This window comes from Rhamphochromis sp. 'chilingali' (genome assembly GCF_963969265.1).
Source record: "Rhamphochromis sp. 'chilingali' genome assembly, chromosome: 2".
NCBI lineage: Eukaryota > Metazoa > Chordata > Actinopteri > Cichliformes > Cichlidae > Rhamphochromis > Rhamphochromis sp. 'chilingali'.
This window is the reverse complement of record NC_137930.1, coordinates 56,561,635-56,571,463: the sequence shown is the minus strand read 5'-3', so window position 1 is coordinate 56,571,463 and position 9,829 is coordinate 56,561,635.

Sequence of the window (9,829 nt, the reverse complement as noted above, 5' to 3'; positions counted from 1 at the left end):
AGCCAGGTGCTGGGCATGCTCTCACCCCAGCTATGCCACAACAGCACTGCCTGCTGGGATAAGCCTGCCTGTGCCAACTGTTGATCATCATGCCCTCTCATTCTCGTCCAGAGATTCCCTATTAACACAAGGAAAAGCTGTGCTTAGTATACTACGTCCACAGTAGACCAAAAAAATGTGTTTTTTAATTTTTGATGAAAGCAGACAATTTCCAGAAGCCATGCTTCAATCTTTGTTGTATGTTGCTGCACTCCTCCCCTGTGTTTACTGCTGGTCTCCCAGGTTGTTCCCCTCGAGTGGCAGCGTGGAAGCACAGCTTTCATTTTCTGGAACAAGACTACGATGCCATGTTTAGCTGTGCGTCTGCTCTGATGCTGTACTGCTAAATTAATCACTGTTAACACGGTGACTAAAAGCACCAAGCGCAGCTGCTTATTGCCACATTAGAAACAAGGTTGAACAGTGGAAGGTGGAGAAGTTCAGCCTAAGAGCGAGTGAGGAGGTAAACTGGATTTTTAAAACCCAAAGCCTTACTACCCTTCATTTGATGGTGCAGTTGTTGTTTAGCCAGGCTATAAAGGCATTATTTAAAAGGCACAACCATTATTTTTAATAAACTGCAAAAACTGCATATATCAAATATCAAAAGCATTATGTTTAGCCACAACTAGCCAAAACATTGTTTTCTTTCTTTCTTTTTTAATTACATATATATATGTAGGGAACAGCAGTAAGCATTGTAACTCTTGCATGAATCAGAATCTTGTACACAGCCAGCATACACTGTCATAAGTCACGTCCACACACTTGCAGTCACAGGCCTTCCTTCTTAGCTCAATTACTAAAAAAATAAAAAACAGATGCATGCCACTTGCCTTGAGAGGGTACTAAACATATTTTATTGCTCTTTAATAATTGCCTTTTCAACATTGTTATCTTAATGCACCCACTTTTACAAGATCTAAGGGGAAAAAAACATTTACTAGCTCTCAGGAGCAGAGTGGCAATCTTGGATGTGATGTGTCTCACCACCTATGTGCTTGGTCTGCCTTTAGCCTGCTGTTTGGCTCCTTTATGAGACCTGATTCATTGGTAAGCTGCAGCAGTATTATATTAATAGATCTCTGTTGAACCAGAATGGCTCTCTTGTGTGCTACACTCATAAGTTTTATGTTCCTGGACAATAACCTGTAAAAAAAATATATTCTCCTGACTGCAAATAACTGTAGATGTGCGCAGGATTTATTACAATCAGAAGTGCTTGTTTTTACATTTCAAAATAAATTTCAAAACCTTGTGCTCAAGGTCAGAATGTACAACTGCATAGAGGAGGGGCTTATACATAATATATACAATATACTGTTAATTAGCACTAACAGGAAAGGATGCCCCCAGATTTCCCCTGATTTTGGTCTCATTTGCATAAATATAATGGGGCACAAGAGAGTGTAAAACCCGACGTCTGTCCTCCCCAAGGGGAGGAGGAGAGGTGTTAGTATGATCTGGGTGCACAAGTGATAATTGTTAGAGCTGTTATTCTGACGCTCAGACCATAAACTACGCAATGTGAACAAAGACTGGGTAATATCTCTGGCTAGTTATCTAGATTTCTTTCATATGTGCACTTATTTATATTCAGATATTCAAATGGGCTGTCTCTGCTGCATTTATTGGGGAGAGTGGAAATAAGTATTTGTTTTAAAACAGGTACACTTCCACAATAAGTGTAATGCTAATGAAAATGAACTCTGATCAATTGCCATATCTTTGCGTATACATGTAAAAGGTTGTGACATAAGAATCTTTCACTTGTTTTGCCTAAAACGAGGAATCATTACAAAAGAGTTGAATGATGGTGGGATATGGGGGGTTGGGGACTGATTTAAGGGAGTGGTGATACATTATTCACATGGGCGGGCGTGCGGGGGGCCTTAAGTGCCAAATTAATTTGTTTTTTCTTTCCAGTTGGACGGCAGTATAAATGGGCGCTGTCAGTCGTGCAGTAAAGTGCTGCGCATTCATTTAGACAAGTGTTATTGCTGCACTGGAGCAATACGGTTTTAGCAAAGCAGGCCAGCCTGGTGGGTGGAAGCTGTGTAATTATCTTTGGTTCCTATGATGGCAATCATTGCTAAAACAGCCAAGTGGTCCCAGAGCACAGCAGGTGTGACTGTCAGACTGAAGGTTGGTGAGACGGTCGGCAGATGTGAGTGCACATGAGCACCTTATTTGAAGACAGAGAAGACTACTGTCTACATTTGTCTTTGATGGCAATGGTACACTCATAATTATTTGTAAAAAAAAAAAAAAGGGACAGATTCAAATAAAATCTGATTTATTACTTAGTGTTCAAAAAGTCACGAAAACAAAGTCTCCTAAGAGACCAGACATATATCACAAAGTGGATCCCATCTAATTACTCCTATACCCCCAGCAAAACCATATTTTAAGCTTGCCATCTTTCATGCCTCTGTATAATGATCTTAAAACATAGTTTCGAGCAGATTAATGTTGACAGATATGGTGCAGATTAAAGCGAGCCCAGCAGATGTTTCAATTTATTTTCCTCCTTTAAAATTCTGCCATTACTACTAAGCAAGTCTGACAACGTGCAAATACAGAAACACAGACATCTGCTGCGTTTCAAAGGAACAGGGGAACGTAAAATGAATACTGATGTTGCTGGGCTGCATTTATCTGCCTGACATTCAAAAGCGCTAAATGCTCTGTTTGTTCTCTGTAGCACAGAAGAAACTTTGAAACGTGCCATACTTTCAGTGGTGTGGGTCAGACAGATGTTTGCCAAGAGATATGGATGTTATTGATGGTCTCACACAGCTTGGACTGTCAGAGATATTGAGACCAGTTTCCTATTCTGACTGCCTGGAGTTGGTTCAGCTACTATGGACAGTCAGTAACGTGAGTGATGTTGACTGGTAATACACTCTAAATGTAAAATATAGGAAATGGAGGTTGGACCTATAGACTTTAGCTTTTAGAAATGGTGGACCAAGCCAGAGTGCATGCACTGCCCACTGGACTCCACATTTTGAACCCCTCGCTCTAGCTTTATGGATAACGGCAAGTTAACGGCAGCAGCTTGGGCCAGAGGATGGACTTCTAATACATACACAATGGCTAATAAGTGCTAAGTAACATACAAACATTTTTCTATCATTGTCACTCACAAAAACTGGATATGCATATTTGTCACAATTGCATGTTTCAAATATCACACAAATTTTAATATTAGACAAAGATGTTAGCAAGATGTAAATGAATTTTGTCTTGGGGATAATGAAGGTGCTTTTTGGCAAAGTTGAGACAAGCTTTTGCGTTCTTTTTGTAGTCGTTTTTTCCTTTGAACTCTCCCATGGATGCCATTTTTGCCCAGTCTGTTTCTTATTCTTAAATCATCACCTCTAACCTTAACTGAGAGAAGTGAGGCCTGCAGTTCTTTAGATTTTGTTCTAAGTTAACTTTGTTTTAACTCTTTTACCGTACTTCACTTTTTGTCAGACAGGTTGTATTTAAGTAATTCTTTGATTCAACAGGTCTCTCAGTTATCAGGCCTGGGTGTGTCTATTAAAACTGAGATCAGCTTTCCAGAAAATTTGGTTAGACACAGTTGATTCATGATTGAACATCACTTTTTCACACAGAGCCAGGCGGGTTTGGATAGCCTTTTTTCCCCTAAATTAAATCATCATTTAAAAACTACATTTTGTATTTATTCAGGTAAATTTTGTCTAATATTTAACTTATTCAATTGTTTCAAATACACAAAACAAACAAAAAAAAGAACTCAGGAGTGGGGAAATATACACTTTTTCACAGTACTGTTGTACAGCTCCTCACTACTCCAAAGGCACCAACCAACACAGTCAAGAGGTCTAGTTCAGTTGTATCCCTAATAATGCGTTGTTTTAAGCCTTAATTAGCTTTGGGAGCCTGCCTCAAGTGGTCATTCAGGGAATGGCAATTTTTGGCATGTTCTGTTGGCTTCGTTTTTCAGCCCTGAAGGTTAGCACTTGGTTGTTCCTGATCAGTCTGCTCTCCAAATACTCACCAGCACAATGAACAGCAAAAGAAGGGTACACTTTGCTTCGCTTTGCTTAAAATCTTTTTTTTCCTCACTCCAGCCCAAGTCAGAAAAAAATCTGTCCCTCCTCATATTTGTAAAGACACTGTTTGAGATGATCAACACTCACTCAGCTGACTAATGAGGTGGATTCAGCATGGGCAAAGGTCTCGGTTGAATGTCTTTGTTAGACAGGCCTGCAGCCCCATTTCTTTTCCTTTTTTTTTTTTTTGCAGGCAGTTCCCAGGGGAGGCCTTGCAGACTGCCTAATTGAATCAAGTACATATGGTGCCTCCCCCTTTGCAGCTCGGCCCCTCCCTGAATGAGATGAGCGAGGAGGAGAGCTTCAGCTTTGATGCTTTTGTTCTTCTCAACATCATGGACGGCTCTGGGGGGCTTCACTGCAACTAGTTGACTGGTGGATGGAGAGGCACACCATCACTACAGAATCATGAATTCATTCTCCCAAAAATCCTGAAGCTGAAAATTGGTGTTTTAGACTGTACAACACTATAAATTTCTAGTCTAGCTTTGGACAGAAAGAGCTGACCCAATCAGAGAGATCCAAATATTCAACAGCCTATTTAATCTGTATGTGATGCAACCACATTATCACTCATGTGCCAGTGGGCAGGTGGCTTAGACAGGCAAAATAAACAACTGCTGATAAGACAAAGACAGCGCTGTGTGACTGTGCATAACTTCCTGCCTTCCCTTGTATTTCAACAGCGACTGTTTCTGTTCTTCAAACATGCCCAGGCATGGACTACATATCCTCAGTGTTCATCACAGTTCAGCACCCTCAATTCAGAAAGACAGATTGGAGCTGTGCTTCCAGAAGACGTCTGCTCATTAGATAGCCTCCAGATGCCAGGTTAATGAAGGATCCATTTGTGAGCCGGCATTTAAATTGCAAGACTCAGAACAGAGTATGTCCACGGTCCTGTCTCTGTGAAGCACAAAGCCTCCTCCTGCTGGCCGAGTGAAATTCCATCAATGTCATGTGATATATTTATTTACATAAACATGTCTCTTATACTCTGGCTGAAATGTTAAACTTTGATTCTGTAATGTTTTTAAAAGGTGTTTAATACAGGACTAAACACATTTAGTTATAAACTCTTCCATAATACTGCTGCATGAGTTTGTCATATTTTAGCATCTCCATTTGGCAATGGTAATAATGGTATAAAGTGTAGATCTTTGAGTGGTCACCTAATAAAAGCATTTAGTATATTTCCTGGTTTGCTGGTGCAAAAAAAATTATCACCGTCATAAATTTTGAGCCTCCTTTTGGAAATACTGCAGTTCATCTTGAAAGGAAAAATAAAAAATAAATACTCGTACTGAGTAAAAATAAGACACACAGATATTTTACTAGGCTCCCTGTCCAGCCAGTAACTCACTGATTAAGTCCTGCCTGGAAAGCACTACTCAAATGAACTTGGGTCAGCTATGTTCTAAGAGGCTAAAATGTAATTGAGGGGAACAGCTGGATTAGTCCTGGCCATGTATATCCGCTCCTAATGATATTAGATAGTAGTCTGGAGAATACCTTCCAGCACACAGCTCTCATTTTGATGAGCCACAGGAAGACTGAACTGAGATATTTTCAATCTCAGATGAGGCTGGCGCTGGCTGTTAGGCTACCACGTTTTTCATTTCAAGCATATCAAGGTTACACAATCTCTGCACACTGTTATGAAATTGTTCTTTCCTAATCATGTTTGGATTCTTTAAATTATATGTATAATAACTTTATTTCCAGGAGTAACACATACATTGACTGTGTGCTGGGTTGAATATACTGAACTGTCACATTTTCTCAGGCAGGAGCACCACGCCCAGCCCAGCTGTCTGCGAGTCCTGCAGCTAGGGTATCAGCATTTTGTGTTGGATGTATCTGATTAACATTAAGGTTCTACATACAACACTGTGGTCAAGTTACTAATTTAACGTCCATCACATACATTCTTTATTGCTGGTACACTTCTAATCGTGGTGTTTTAAACTCCACATTGATTGCAAATCTACATGGGTTTTCAAAAGTCTTTTGACTGCAACTGATCAATATCCACTCTGAGTACAAATTTCAAATTCATCAGGCCTCCTTATATGGTATTGATTTTTGTGCAATGGCTCCTCTGAAAAGAATCGGATTACTTTCCCCCCCATCAGTCAGAACAAACAGAAGCCTGATATGCAGTCAGGTAGAGCTGCTGTGCTTTTGTACCTCTGCTTTTAATCTTTGTGCCATTTGAGGTAAATGAGCAAACACAGGCAAGATGGAGACATGTTTTTTTTTTCTTTTTAAATTATTATTATTTGGCAGTAATTCTCCCCTATTGCTGACTTTCCCATTCATTTGCACACTTTTCTATTCACTATCATCACTGCAATTATTTTGATAATGACAGTAAGCGTGGGTGACATGTTTTATGTATTTTTTTTATTGGGCTGTGATAGTCCCCACAGGCTGGACCCTGGGTTCATACATGTAGCATAATGCATGCAGTCCTCCTCCTGCAGAGCTGCAGTGTACAGTAATTTCTGAGCGCCCTGCCGCCGGGCACTCTTGTGGTTTGAGAGCATCGCAGGCAGAATTGACGGGAAGTGTGGAACGAGTCCTGAATAGTAATGGCTTTACAGACAATTCTCAGACATTGCAGTTTAGACACAGCAGTGTAAGCGTCCTATTGAAGAGGCAGGCTCTCACTACTCTCTCACAGAGGTTGCTGTAGTTGGTCAGCTGACAGGGGCTGAAGTGGGGTCACAGTGACATCTAGTGGCTTTTTGATGAGGCCAGAAAGATGCCTTTGTGCTGTGCTAATTTTGCTTGTTTTTCTGTCGTGTGACAATTTTGTGCTGCATTTCCAGCTTAATTTTTTTTGATGAAAATATTTTTCAGTCACTTCAAATCAACCTGTGTTTTTTGTTTGTACAGAGAGCACATTTATTATGATTATCTGCACAACCTTTACTGTCTGGTATGTTTTTGTGGGTGGGGGTGGGGGTGGGGGGGCCCACTCAAATGCTTTTGTGATACTCTGTTTCTGTGCTTTGTCTGCATTGGTATGCAAGCACAGAGATTCCTTCCTTTTAACAGACAAAATGAAGGTGTGATGTAATCGATGAGACCGGCTTTTATGTGCAGGTCAAAACAGATGTGATACAAGCTGGCCTTGACAGACAAAAGCTGAAGCTGTGGAGCAAAGGAGGCATGTGTGGGAGGGCTGCTCATGAATGTGGGTGGTTCAGTCTGACTCTATATAAGAGCCGAGTGCTTTAAAGACCTTGAACACCGAAGGCCACTGCAGGCCGAGTTTCTAATGATAGCTACCGGGATGCCGCAAGCATTTTCTTACTGCTTGGAGTGAACAAGACTATACTGAAAGCCCTTTAATCTGTGCTGTGCTTCCAATTTTTAAAAACAATTATTTGACGTAATGATTTCCAGTTTAACGTACCTCACATAATTTAGTGCTCTGACCTAACTCTCAGTGATTGTAGTTTTTGCAGACAGCAGAGTCGTTAAGACAACGCTTGCCAGTCTTATTTATTGCTAATTCCCCAGCTGTTTACCTCAGTCTCCTGTTATTCTCTGATAAGGGCGGAGTGGGGATGCAGGGAGCTCGGCGGCTTCTGTCTAGCATGCAGGTTGGGCTGGACTGTTCTGTTTGAAGTGCCCGTATCTATATGCCACAGCTGGAGTAGAGTGTGTTGAGTAGATTTACAGTTATTCTCATATTCCCACCGCAGCTAAATGTGTAACCTCACAATCGCCTCTGAATACAGACTTGTTACTGCTACAGGCTTCACAATGAAGTTGTTTCTGGCAGTGTCAGCTATTGTCTACCTTGTCTTGTATCAGCTCAGCTCCAACTAATGGACTATCATCATCCCATCTATGCTGTGCTGTCCATCAGGAGTTCTTTCTGAATAGCCTGGCCTGCTCATTAAAGATCGGATCTGTCCTGCACAGAAAAGGGTTGAGGGGTTAATGTCTCTATTCTGTGTTGTTATCTGATTTTAGAACCATAAACGGTGCACACAGAGCACAGAATATCTCATGAGTCCCCCATGCCTTTGCTCTCCTTGGTTAGTATGAAGCTAATGTAGGTCTTAACCTGCTGATGGACCCCTAGCTAATGCCATTAAGTCCTTTACACATGATAAATGGTCTTTTCTGTGGTTGCGTAGATACAGTGACTGATGACTGGATACCAAACAGCACTCTAAATGTCTTTCTTCTCGGCAGTAATGTACAGACTTGAATGGGAACAACTTATGTGGTTATCATTTGGGTCCATTGACCTTGTCTTTCATTGCACTTACTCTACCACCTTGTTCTCTCATGGGGATGCAGGTCAGCGACTTTCCTCCAGATATTCATCTCCTGACAGGATCTGGGCCGGAGCTTGATGTTTCCTTCTTAGCTGGTAATTACATCAGTTGACTGGCTGACCTCAATCTCATGATTTTTGGGAAGAGGTGTGTGACTCGGTGTTGACATAATTGCATGATTTGCCTTCTCATTAAATCAATTCAAGGAACAGTTCTGCCAAAAACAGGCACGCCTAGTTCCCTTTCAGTTTCCATTCCCCTTTTCACAGCGTTAGACAGGATGCGGCGTGCTTTAAATTTTAAACAAAGATCTTGTTTGTTTAGGTCTTTCTACCCACATGTTTTCCTACTAGCTGCTCTACTTTAATTTCATTTATTTATTATTTTTAGCAAAATCTACAAGTCTACAATCTATAGATTTAATCCCCAATACTGAAACACTATGCAAGTTTACGCACATCTCCTCTTCTTTCGCTCCTCAGGGGCCCCTTTTGGGTGCAAAAGCTAGCATTAGCATTTTGATGTTTCTTTGAACTATTCAACAGCAAGCTGCCTTCAGTAAATGTCAAACGTTGTGTTAGTCATTAAGCTTCAGTTGTATAGCATTTTTGAAAAGGTCATGCGGAACCAGTGGGGAAAAAACTAGTCATGGATACTTGCTGTGCTGTAGCTGACTACCAACTTGTTCAGGTAAGGTTTTAGGGCTCGATTGGATCATTTTATTCTCCCCTGAGCGTAAATCATATTTCGTGTTGGGTGAGGATTAAATAAAACTTATAGGAAAAATGAATTGGTTGTACAGCAATATATGAAATTCCGTGTTCCCCATTTGTTTTGTGTGCCTTCAAATATTAAATACATTTAAAAATCACTTTGTGTATTACTCTAATGATCCAAGTCATGAATCTTTTACTGTGCTTTTCCTTATTTTTTTATATTACTACAACAGTTATATTAAATATTAAACATGGGAAAGTTTCAAATAGTAAAGTGACCTTAACAATAAGTCCACCTTAAGTATTATAATTACATTTACATGTTTGCTTCTTTTCTGTTTGATAGCATACTACTTTCTTTGCCGCATACATTTTAGACAGAACGGCCTACTATCTACTATAACATACATATATAAAACTACACATTATACTGTAGTACTGTAGTACAGTTCGTCCTATTGTTTGTGTGTAAATTAAAGAAGTTGAAACCACAATAGTCAATACAATTTATTCAATATATGGATATATATTAATATATGGAAGCCATATTTACTCATTTTTAAATTTCTTTTTTATTTATTTAATTTATTATTTTTGACACACTCATCACCACCACAATTCATTATACCAAAAGTCAATTTTGCCTTTATATTCATAGCTCCTTAATTTATGGAGTGCTGCAGTTTGA